The 12,310-nt window shown below is 48.4% G+C and overlaps 1 protein-coding gene across 7 annotated transcripts in view; it reads right to left on the minus strand.

The window, feature by feature from the left end:
• Positions 1–12,310, minus strand: part of AGAP1 (ArfGAP with GTPase domain, ankyrin repeat and PH domain 1) — a 505,804-nt gene that overhangs the window by 287,226 nt on the left and 206,268 nt on the right. The gene's annotated exons all lie outside the window — the stretch shown is intronic.

Genomic DNA, 12,310 nt, shown 5'->3' on the forward strand with positions numbered 1-12,310 from the left:
AGAAACCATCTGTACGGAAAGACTGTGACTTGACAGGCTCCTCACCTAAGACACCAGAAGTGGAGTAAGGCCCCCTAGCCACATCAAGAAACTGAAAATGTCATGATCTGAGGTTCAGTCAGTGGCACATGGGACTCTCAATCTCGCGGGTGTGTGTGTGTGTGTGTGTAAGTTTCAGCCCCGTGTTCAGTGTAGAAATTACTTAAAATCTTAAAAAAAAAGTCATGATCTGAAATGTTGTAATTTCTACTAGAATTTATGTAGTGGGAGAAAATAAAGGGTAAAAGCAAAAAATAAATCAATGGAAAACAGTAGAAAAGCCCTCAACCTTAGGAAAACAGAGGAGGAGAAAAAAACCCCAAACTCCCACAATGGGACTCTTCTCTCTACATGCCCCGAGCCCAGTGCTTCTGCACCCTCTGCAGGGCAGCACTCCCAGGCCCACAGCTGGCCTCTATAAGATTTCTACATTTCCTCAAACTGATCAACTCCCTTTCCTCTGCCCAGGGGCATCAGCCTGATTTCACCACTGACCTCCACATCAACACCTGACTATAGGAAGAACCCTCAGTGTCCCTGCAGGGAGAGGTGAGGGTCAGGCAGAGACGCTGATGGCAGAGGCTCTGCCCCAGCCGTGTATGGCCACCTGCTCAGCCCCGGCATCAGAGACACCCTGGCTGTCATCAGGTCTGCAAAACTTGGTGAATTCTATGAAAAAGAGTACGATGTACTAAGTAATAAGTCTGTTTATTACTATATGCTAGCTTAAAAAAGCATATCTTTTGTCACTTTATCTTTGAATCTTCTCTAAGGTTACACACAAGGTAAAAAGCAAGAAGGGATGTGAGTCCCTACAACCACAGAATGTATCATTTCATCTTTGTTTTGTTCCTCCCCATGCCCATGAATGAAACTTTACTTCTGTGTTCTTGTACTGCTGATCCAGTAACTTCGCACGCTTTATGGAGTGTATCTTATTACAGGTCTAAATGATCTCTTAAACCACTATGTTAGTTTTACTATGTCTATTCTCCACAGTGACAGCAAAAGGGAAAAATAGGCCGGCCAGAATCACCCTCACGCGCTCTTTTGATGCCCCCTAGTGGCTTCTCACTAAATTACAAAACCAAGTGGTTGAAAGCCAACGTTTCCTTTGGGCAGTATTTCCGCTGAATCTGAGAGGCCCTTAGAGAGCCAACATCCCAACTCCCACATACTCTACTCCTGGAAGAAGAACAGGTGCGCAGATAAGCGTTTAGTCCATAGCTAATCGGAAATAATTCACATGTTGAATACAGCGTCACATTTAACCCCAAACCCCTCAGCGGCGGCCTGGCTTAATTTTATGAAGAGAACTCTAACTTAAAGGAGCATTTCACTCACTACTGGATTTTAAAATGCAGTCCATGGCTTTCAACATTTCCAGACAAAGGTGCGACCGTGCGGCTCCTGCTTTGTGACTAAGCGTGCTCTCTGGCGGGCTGGCAAGCAAACCCCGAGCTAGCCGGGGTCTCACACCCTTCCAGACTGGACATTCCACAAGGTTGGAGTTCAGCCCCGAAAGGGACACCCCGGTAGGTCATTTAGTAGAGATCCTTGTGCAGGAACGGGAGTTAACTTCCTAGCATCCCAAGTGACTGCAACACCGCTGTTCTTATGGCTCACGCACAAAGTAAAATGGGAGGAAGCTTCCTGAAATTCCAAAAGTCACCTGAAGAAATGCCCCTCGAACCGCGCGAACCGCGGCCGCTCCCGCAGCTCCGCGGAGGGAGATGAATCACAGCGCCCCCTGCAGGCGCATCGCACACAAGGGAGCGCCACCTCCCAGCCCGGGGAAGGGACGCTGGGGTGCTGTCCACCCAGTGCCCCTCGCGGCCCCAGGCCTGATCATGCAGCAGCCAGCCAGACGTCCCCCACCGAACTCTTTTCCAGTTCTCTTTTCTTTTAGACAGGACTGCCCCCCCCCCACCCGGGGCTGTGGCTGAACGCAGCCTGGAAAAACGTGGCCACCACGCCGTTACTGACGCTGGGGCCCCACCTTCCTAGGCAGAGACCCCTGTGCCTGAGAGCCCAACAGGACATGCGGGTGGGGGTGGGGGGTGGGGGGAGGGGAATGCAGGCCTTTGCTTTACGTCTTCGATTTTCAGAGACTTTGTGTGCTTCCCAGATTCTGACAGTCCAAACAGGAAATAAACGCAATAGGATTTTTATATCCACCAAAGGGGTCACATGCGTTGAGCGTCGGGACCCCACTGCAGAGGGACAGTCCCCAGCCGCAGCAGAGGCCCCATGACCAGGGCAAGGGGTGGGGCGGGGAGTGGGTCACGGCCCCTCTCTGGAATGCTTCTGTTTCCAGAGTCCCTTGAGCCCTCTCGAGCACCGACATGACCTGGAGCTCTGGGAAGGTCCAAATGCCAGGAGCTGCCGCTTCCCACCCACTGCAGGGGTCTGCCTCGGAGGTGACACAAGGCAGCATGCTGGTGGCACCATGGGTCAGAAGGGATGGATGAAGTGCAAAAAAACCCCAGTTCAAGGTCATGGCTACACATAGAACTGGGGAGGTCTCTGGGCTGTTGACCTATGGCAAGCTGGGGTGTTCCAGCTGTGCAGAACCTACCAGAAGCACCAAGGCCACATCTGCAAGAGCAGCGAGGCCCACCTGCTCCCATGTGCCACCCAAAACGCCAGACCTTGGCCCACCCAAGGCACTGACTGCTATCTCTTAACAAAATGCCTGACTGTGGACAATGAGCTTATTTTTATATTAACAGGTAGAAAATCATACTTGAGACAAATTTAAGAATTGTGATTATTTTCTCTTTATACATGATGAAAGTTTTTAAACTGAAAATATCCAGTGTGACCAGGGTACAGAAAAAGGACACCCGCTGGAGAACTGAGGGCAGGAATGACCCCAAAGAATGCCTACAGGTCAAGAACCAAAATCCGTGAGGCCACGTGGGCCATGGAGCCTGCAGTCTCCCCTCCAGGGCTGTCTACTGAAGAAAGAATTAAGGATGGAAACAAATATTTAGGTAAAGAGCCATCTACTCAGGCACTGATCCTAAAACAAATACATAAGTAGGGGGATCCCCTCAATGTCTAATAGAGGATTGGGCCAAAAAAGTATTTCTAGTCACTCAAGGGAACACAATGCAAAAATGAGGAAATATATGGTAGAGAAAGTACTGATGTGAAAAAGCGGTTGTGCCGTGTCACAAGGGCGGATAATGGACACAGCCACACAGCCCACACCTTAACGGTAACAGCCAGTAGGGGGTGGTGTGATGGGTGGTTTCTACCTCCGTATTTCACATCCATCCTTTAAAAGTCCTCTCTTTAGGGGCGTTGCTCCGTTGGTTAGGTGTCCAACTCCTGGTTTCAGCTCAGGTTGTGATCTCAGGGTCCTGGGATCGAGCCCTGCATCAGGCTCTGTACTCAGCAGGGACTCTGCTTGGGGCTCTCTTTCCCTCTCCCCACTCCCCGCCCTTCCCACCCCAGGTGCGTTTTCTCTCTCTCAAATTAGTAAACTTCTTTTCTTCTTTAAACTTCTTTAAAGTAAACTTCTTTAAGCCTATCTCACACAATCCCATTTCGTCATCAGCAGTTTCTACAGGCTCTTTTTCTTCAGACAAACAAGTGTGCGATCCACATCCCTCACAGCTGCCTTCTCCCTAAATCAGGGAAGATCCATCCAGCCGTTCGGGGGTCATCTTCTCTTCAGAGAACTTCCAGTGACTCTGCACTAACCCTACAAGCCGACGTCAGATCTCAGAGCCTATCTCCAGGGACGCCCAGTGTCTGCTCCGAGCCGGACCCTCACACACTCCTGGCCAGCCCCCAGCTGCTGAGAAGCACTCAAAAACATCAGTATTCATAAGGAAAAGCTATGCTTTCTGGTGCTAAGGACTTTCACGACTTCCCTCCTTGGAGGGTTACTCTTCCTTGTCTCTCACGAACTGAACTTAATGGTGCTGCTAACCCCCATCAATGGCAGACAGTTCTTGGGGAGGGGGAGGCCTTAAGAATCTGGCCATGTCTGTATTCTCTAGGGGGAAAATGTTATAAACAGAAGACTTCAAACTGGGCTGAAAACAACAGCCATGACAACAACAATTTCTGACGATCCTATGTAAGGAATATTTTCATATTGTGTTGATCAGAGGCTGAGGAGGGTTAAGTAGGTCAAAAAGTACATCAGCATTTAATCATTTTAAAACCACTAAGAAGAGCAGAGTGGCGGGGCATTATGAACAGATTATGAACAAAAATAAGAGCCATTTGTATGCATTAATGATACATCAAGCTAATTCAAGCTGGCTCAAGTCATTAACAGAATCCGGGGGCAGGCCTGGCTATAATGCCACAGCATAGGAAAGTATAAGCACACCGTCTTCTGTGTCACTGATAACATTAATTCTATGAGCAGAAGACAGGAGTGTTCACATGAAAATCAGAACAGAGCATAGTGTGTTTACTGATCTCATGTCGGTGGGGTGGGCGTTAGAGCAGCATCTACAGGAACAGGCCAGCCGTGGTGCCTGCCCACGGTCGCAGTAAGGGAACCGTGGCAGGAAACCTTTCCGACGCGGGGTAAGAAACTTCCAGAGACAGTCACAGTCTCTCCTTCCAGACCCGTCTACAAAACTGTGAAACGGAAGACTATGCATTGTCCCCTGTTGTTTGTGATAACAAGCAACCTTGGTATCAGGATTTTAAGATGACATCTTTGGATGTTGTTCTGGAAAGAGTAAAAAATGTCAGGGTCCTCTCTGCCCCACCAGAAACTAATTTAAGAATTAAATTAAATTAAATTAAATAAACTAATTTAAGAATTACCCAGTTTCGGGGGCGCCTGGGTGGCTCAGTGGATTAAAGCCTCTGCCTTCAGCTGGGGTCATGATCCAAGGGTCCTGGGATCGAGCCCCACATAGGGCTCTCTGCTCAGCAGGGAGCCTGCTTCCTCCTCTCTCTGACTGCCTTTCTGCCTGCTTGTGATCTCTGACTGTCAAATAAATAAATAAAATCTTTAAAAAAATAAAAAAGAATTACCCAGTTTCACACCTGAATCTGAGTTGTCAGGGCCAGGAGCTGCAGTCTCGAAGTCTCACCCACCACTGAGATACCTCTAGCCGAATGCTTTCACCTGTGTCAGTGATGGTAAGCAGATCGGCTCACATCCAAAGGAGTTAGACCCTCATAAACGTCCAGCTTTGGGGGCCACTGAACAGTTCAATGGATGAGAGAGAAACTCTCAAAAGGGGAAATTTCTGCACAGAGAGACTCCAAACAAGAAACAAACTGATTTCATGCTTGTGTCCAATTCATAATAATATCTTAAGACACTTGGATTATGTCAGGGTCATCACTTTCAACAAATTCTCACATGAATCCTGACAATGTTCATGTACAGCCTGGCTGTCAGCCCCACCTCAGCACGTCCCCCATTTGTCAACTGTGCTTGAGAACACTGGGCGGCAGGGCGGCCACCAGGGGGCTGGCTCATCTGTAAGATGCTTTCAACTCCAAACAACTTTTTTTTTTTTTCCCTAAAAATATCAATTCAAGAGGGTTTTTTGTTTTTCTTTTGGTTTTGGTTTTGGTTCTGAGCCTCTGAAAATATGGCATATTATAGCTAATGCTGATATTTTAGCTTTGGTATTAATTCACTATTTCATTTTGTGATCTAACCCTGCTCATACAGAAAGTTTCTCCGGTTTAAGAAGTTCACTGAGTTTAAAGATGCACACACAAAGGGCACCGGCAACATCATGTTTTATAAAAACAACCAAGGCGAACCACGCGCGCACTCTCCCAGCGACACACAAACGGTCTACAGGGCACAGAAAGACCCGCCCAGACCCCGGCCTTCTTGCTCCCGCACGCACTCCCTCCTCCCCACCCACAGGCTCAACCCGAAGTCTACTTAACGTCAACACCGGATAGGTATCTTTTCAATTTAATGAGAGGCGACAAACAATGGGACAGACGTGGTTCTTTTGGAGGTGACATGCAGATTCTAATTTCGGCAGGAACTGACCAGGTTAGAAGCCGCCCGGCGGTGACAGCCACTGACACTGGTGTTTAATGACAACCGCGGAGCGGCCGACAAACGGGGCCAAGCCCGTCTTATACAACTCACCAACAGCGGTCCAAGGAGCCTTTCTCCTACTTCTGCCACATGGAGGCAACTTGCTTGTGTCATCCTTGTTCTTAGAAGTTTTAAAATATTAACCAAATAAAGTGTAATTTAAGCATAATAAAGTCTGTTTGCCCTGTCATAACATAAACTACCCATCTGCCCATGAAATCTTGAATGTACAACCTTTCAGTGCAACGAGGAGCGGGGGAGTGAGCACACGCCACGCCAAAGGCGGGGGGGGGGGGACCATGGGGATGGTGACGGGCACAGGCATGTGGAGAAAACCGTGCACAGAAAGGACGCGCAGGCTGGACGCTGGCTGTAAAGAGGGACTATTAAGATCTACCATCGTCCATTAGAAACCCTTAAACTGTGACATAAATATTAGTCATTATTACAAATGATAAAAAATATACATACATATGTACATACATAAATATATACAAATGATAAAAAAATATAAATTGACAGATACTAAATGACTCTGTTGGCTATATCTATCTTATATATATATATATATGAGGTGCCCAATGTACACATATATATGGATTGCTTTTCAACACGGAAAATCTTATTTTTGAAAGAACTCCTTTGAAGAAAGAATTACACAAACATAAAAACAAATGACAGGCTCCAGTCTCCTCCCTAACACAATAAAGAGAAAAAAAGCAGCACAAAACAAATAATAAAATAGGCCACCCCAACAATGAAAATTAAGCGGTTCCGAGAAAGCCCAGAAGAGGCCTAATTGCCGTATCCTTTAACAGCACAAACAAAGACCGCGGCGTCAGCAAAACGGAAAGGAACAGGGTGACGCAGCACTCAGGGCCAAAACCCCTGGAGACTGCTCCCACTTAATGATGCTCTAACACAAGCAATTAGGTTGTACAAACTGGGCTCATTAATACAGCTACTCTTGTGCGGGACGTGGCCATAATTAGGACCAAGCAGCTGCAGAATTTAATGTGAAATAGGATGCTTTGTACATTAGGGTATCAGCCCTTGCAAGAGAAGGACAGAAAGCAAACTGAGGCTCCCCCACAGACCACAGAGCCCTGGGGCACTCACGCAGCCTCTCCAGGCTCAGCCCTGACAGCACAGGGCATCCACACGTAGGTGAGCCATCGCAGGTTGGGGGACACTAGGCATCGCTTCTATGCAGGTGCTTTCCAGAATGTGAACCACAACACGCATTTAAAGAGCTGGTATGGCCATGCTAAGAGACTGCCGTGGATCCTCCTTGAACGGGCCCATACCGGCACTGCAGGACACTGCACCAAGTACGTGATCACCAGGAAGCCCAGACAGCCAGCCACCAGTGCACAGAACCCTGCTGAGGCGACCGGCCAGCCTCCCCACCCTCATGCACCTCTAACTGAACTGTCTCTTTTTAATGGAAGTAATGCAGAACATCTACCCTAGGGTGAGCGGTCTTCCACGGGAGATCACTCAACAACCCAGGTACTCTCAATAACACAGAACAGACCCAGCCGTCTCGGGGAGGGTCAGGGAGACAGACAGTGACATGTAATTGATTTACATCTTGCTTATACGGATCTTGACTGGGTCTGAACAATTACTGTCAGAGCGAAATGCTATATACAGTGTTCCTACCATCCTATGAAAACAAGCTTAAGACAAGAAGTTAAAGCTTTACAGGGCAGCATGCTCTAATGTCTAATAGGGTGTTTTCAGTTCAGATTTAACAAGTGATGACAGTTTTAGAGTTTATGTGTAAAAGTATTACATTCTGTTAAAAAAAAAAAAGCTGGCATTAGGATGCATAACAGGAATGACCTGTATATAAAACACTGCTGTTTTACAATACAAGTATTTATCTGCTCATTTTAGGAGAGGGAGGGAGGGCTAGAGAAAAAAGTCATAAAGGAGCTTGGATAAGGGAAAATTTAAATATTTTGTACCACCATCAGGGTTTACTCATTCCACATGAAAGGGAAACTGCTTTTCTTTATATATCAGATATCTTTAAAATATCACACACCAGTCAGATAATGTAATATTTAAAAATTATAAAATATACCTCCCCAAACACTTAGGGGTCTATTGGTTCTACTTCACAAAACATCAAAACACACTGAAAACTGCTTCTACATCATGCGGAGTTTGAAAAAGAGAACTGCACTATGACCGAAATCACTGCACGCCTCGTATACCCACTGTACGATCACTGCCATCAAAACAAAACAGGCCATAACCAGGGACAATCTGTGTAGGCTGAGAAATCTAAGTGTGTTTGGAAAGAGAGGAGAATTCATCATTTCCAGAACCCAACCTCAAGGAACGAAAACTCCAAATGTTCCCTTCGGAACATGGGGAGTCAGTGTCCCCTTTCTTCTCTCAAGATGGCACACACAAATGGCCCAAGGGGCCCTCCAACCACTTCTACACGTGGCTCTTCACTGCCTTTCAGCACAGGTTGGTCTAGGGGAAGGATTTATTCCTGTCACTAAGTTATATTCATTTTAGGTTGTCCCTATCTTGGTTGAAACATCCCATCACCAACATGACCCGCCTTTCCCTACCCAGATACTGAACTAAAGTGGCAGGAAACATGTGCTCACAGCAAGAGATTCTCCCACTTGGCTGGTTCCTTCAGAGAGGGAGAGGACCTTCTCTTGAATAAAAATCTTAGCACCAGACAATATCTGCAGAGAGTGAACATCATTTTTCTGTAATCCTGGCCTTCAGGAATCCAGGCCAAGAGAACAAATAACCAGGGACTTTTGAAAAATTTCATGCCAAGCACGGACATCACTGTTATAACGTTAAAACTACAAAAGCCTGAAGCTAATCTTGTAGACACGGCCGGCGGTGACCAGAGCTGCACAGAACTGGACAGACAGAGAGACACGGCAGGTGGGGGGCCATACGCAGCTCTGGCTGCCTCAATCCCCTGGTCCAGCGTGTGGGGCCCCGTGCTCCCTGCAGTGCTCTTCTGCGAATCCAGACAGAGAGACAGACAGACAGACAGATGGGTAACCACGCCCATGTGAGGACCGGTAGCCCAGATGCAGGAGAACTGGGGAGTATGTGATTTCTCAGCAGGTGAATCTTATTTACAGGAACCCCCTTGTGGAGGCCAGACATTCTGCTCTCCAAGCCACACAGACATAGCTAGGAGCAGGATCAACGATGATCCAGCATCACTGTGGTCAAGGCAGCCAGGTCCTTCACAACCTGCCTTCCACCCTTGGGGAAGGCGCAAGCTTCCATCTCTGGGCACTAGCCCTCCACTTCGCCAAGGCAGGGGCCCTCCCCCCGTACCATCCCCTCTTCTCGACCCCGAACCAGAGACTCAGTGTGAGCAAGGCCTCTGCTTGGGTGAGGGCATCCACCCGCCGAACAGCCTCTGGACACCCCCAGGGCTGACGGAGTCCCTGTGTCCTGGACTCCTTCCCAAGAGCTGTGTGAGAACTACACCCTGTAGAGAAAAGTAGGCATTCTCTTTCTCCATTAATTTCACAATTTGTCTTCAGTTTCAGGATACTAAGAATTCCTGAGTTTAAGAAGCAAAGACTATAGTCCCTGGCATCTTAAAAAATAAACTCAAGGGGTGCCTGGGTGGCTCAGTGGGTTGAGCCGCTGCCTTCAGCTCAGGTCATGATCTCGGAGTCCTGGGATCGAGTCCCACATCGGGCTCTCTGCTCAGCAGGAAGCCTGCTTCCTCCTCTCTCTCTCTGCCTGCCTCTCTGTCTACTTGTGATCTCTCTCTGTCAAATAAATAAATAAAATCTTTAAAAACAAACAAACAAAAAACTCAGGGAGCCAGTCAACCAGTAAGTCTGGTGGGCGGGGGCAGGGGCAGCGGGGGGCATCTGGCTGGTCTAAGACCCAGGCCTGCATCCTCCTTTCAGGAGTCAGTTAAATGTTCCGTAGAAACCACATGCTTGTTCTTTCTCTCTGATAAGAAGTTACAAAAAGCACATAAATAAAAGCAAGTCCTAAGGCGTAAAGGAAGCCAGAAAAGTCCACCGAGAAATCTGAGTGACCTGAGTCTGTGAGTGGGTGGGGAGCCCGCTGTGCACCCTTGTCCAGACTCCCCCAGGGGACCAGGCAGGACCCACATCCGTGCGGCAGAACGGTAAGGCTCTGGGCTCCTGGTCCCAAGACAGGCATCCCATCCAGACCCAATGCCTCTGGTTAAGTTCCATAATTTTTCTAAGCCTTGATTTCTTTAAACTCTAAACACTATGAGGTTTCTTTTCTCCTTAAGGACTAAAATGGACTGTTACTGTTCATGGCTTCTAAATACTGAGCATAGTCCCAACTTGGTCAGCAACGACTTTTATCACAGATAAAACAATTACACAAAAAGATATAATCCTCCTACAGAACATGCAGAGTAAGCCCTAATTTTATTTTTAAAACTGATCCTCGTATAAATAGAAATATTTTAAAGACAAAATCATAATAGTCATAGAAACCATAGTACCATGAGTATTATTTTCTTTTCTGATTCTATACAGTTCAAATATTTAACAGCAATGCATTATTTCTAAAATAAGAAGTAACAAAATGTATTGGAAATCTCCTGAGCCTGTGAAAACTCAGGTGCTTTGTCAAATCACAGCAGGAGAAGCCCTGGGAGAGGATACAGTAACGCTGTTTAGAAAGGTCCTCCCTCTTCTCCCCTGGCTGGTGATCCCCCTCACAGTCAGCGGGGTCAGGGCAGGGAAGCACGGGACCTGGGCATCCCCTAGTGTGGACCAACTCTTACAATTATTACGTATGAGCTCATTTATTGATGAACAATTCATGTCTGCGATAAATGCACATGTAAAGCAATCACTATGGAGAATTAGCTCATTCACGGGATAAAATTCCTAAAACTGCCAGCAGGGGCGGGCAAGCCGCTGCAGAGGACCAGCCAGAGAGGAGCTATTTCGGTCGGGCCTGGCAGGGCGACGTGCACAGGCCTCTGTGGCAACCAGAGCAGCCCACCCACACGCCCCAGGGGACACAGACACAGGTGGTTGGCCAGCAGCGGCCCGTGCGCCCCAGACTGGCGACCATCACCTGCGGTAACCCCACAAGGTTTGGGCTGCCTGCCCCGCAGGGTGCCCCCTCCCCACCCCCGGAACCCCCTGTGCCTCCGCGCACTGCTCTTCACATAAGTAGGGGCGCTCATGGGCCATCACAGGCTCCAGCAGGGAGGGGGATGGCGAGGGGGGTTGTAAATGTGTGCCAAAAGAGGAAGGCCCTCGTGCTGTTCCTCAGCAGGACGCCGCTGTTTCAGAACAGGCGCTGGGGAGGCAGGGAGGACCCAGAGGGCACACGGGCTGAGAAGGGGGAGGACCGGCCACGGTGCAGGGAAGGAGGCTGTGAGTTGAGAACGGGACCAGCTCTTGTGGAAAAGGGAAGAAAATGCAAGGTTTGGAGAGGACCCAATCTATGAAATGTCCTAAAATGGTCCAAATGTGGGATTTCTCCAATTCCATCTGAAAACTCATCTGGACATTTAGAAGATGAGCATATATTGCCCCGTTTGGGGAGGTCGGAGACGCAGGCATGTAATTACTGCTTGCCCTGGCAGAAACAGGTCTTTGTTGGGGTCTGGGCCGGCAAGACCGGGATGACCCACGGCTCGGGTGGTCTCCTCTGCAACCACAGAGGTCAGCCAGATGGAGGGGCAAGGGGGGACGGCCTGGCAGTGACTACCCACAACTCCCCGTGGACATCAAGACCCTCTGCAGGGAGTACTGTCCCTTCAGGCCTAGGGACTCTCCTTCCCCCAGACTTTCCCGAGCCCTCCAGACCAGAGACCAGCCCTCCCTCCCACCTCTTCATCCACCCCTTCCACTTCCCAGCCCGCCACTCTGATCTTGTACAAGACTGTCTCTGCCCCGTAAAAGCCCCGTGCAAAGGCCCCGTGCTTCTCCAGGAGGGCTTCCAGTCTGCTGCCTGGCTGTTCTGGGGGTGGGTGATCACTGATGAATTCAGCAACAAAGAAACAATTCCTAAATTGTGGTGCTGGCTCTCAGCCATGAGTCTTAATGTGAGGTTGGTGTTGGGTTTTTCGTTTGTTTGGGTTTTTTTTGGCCCAAACTTGACTATCTTTTGGTTTATTCTCCCCAAAGCCTAAAAGCAAATATTTCAGACTGTTTTTAGAGATGGGCTGGGGTTAAGAATGAGCAGCTATGGTGGATA

The sequence above is a fragment of the Mustela lutreola genome, chromosome 3 (assembly GCF_030435805.1).
Source record: "Mustela lutreola isolate mMusLut2 chromosome 3, mMusLut2.pri, whole genome shotgun sequence".
Classification (NCBI taxonomy): domain Eukaryota; kingdom Metazoa; phylum Chordata; class Mammalia; order Carnivora; family Mustelidae; genus Mustela; species Mustela lutreola.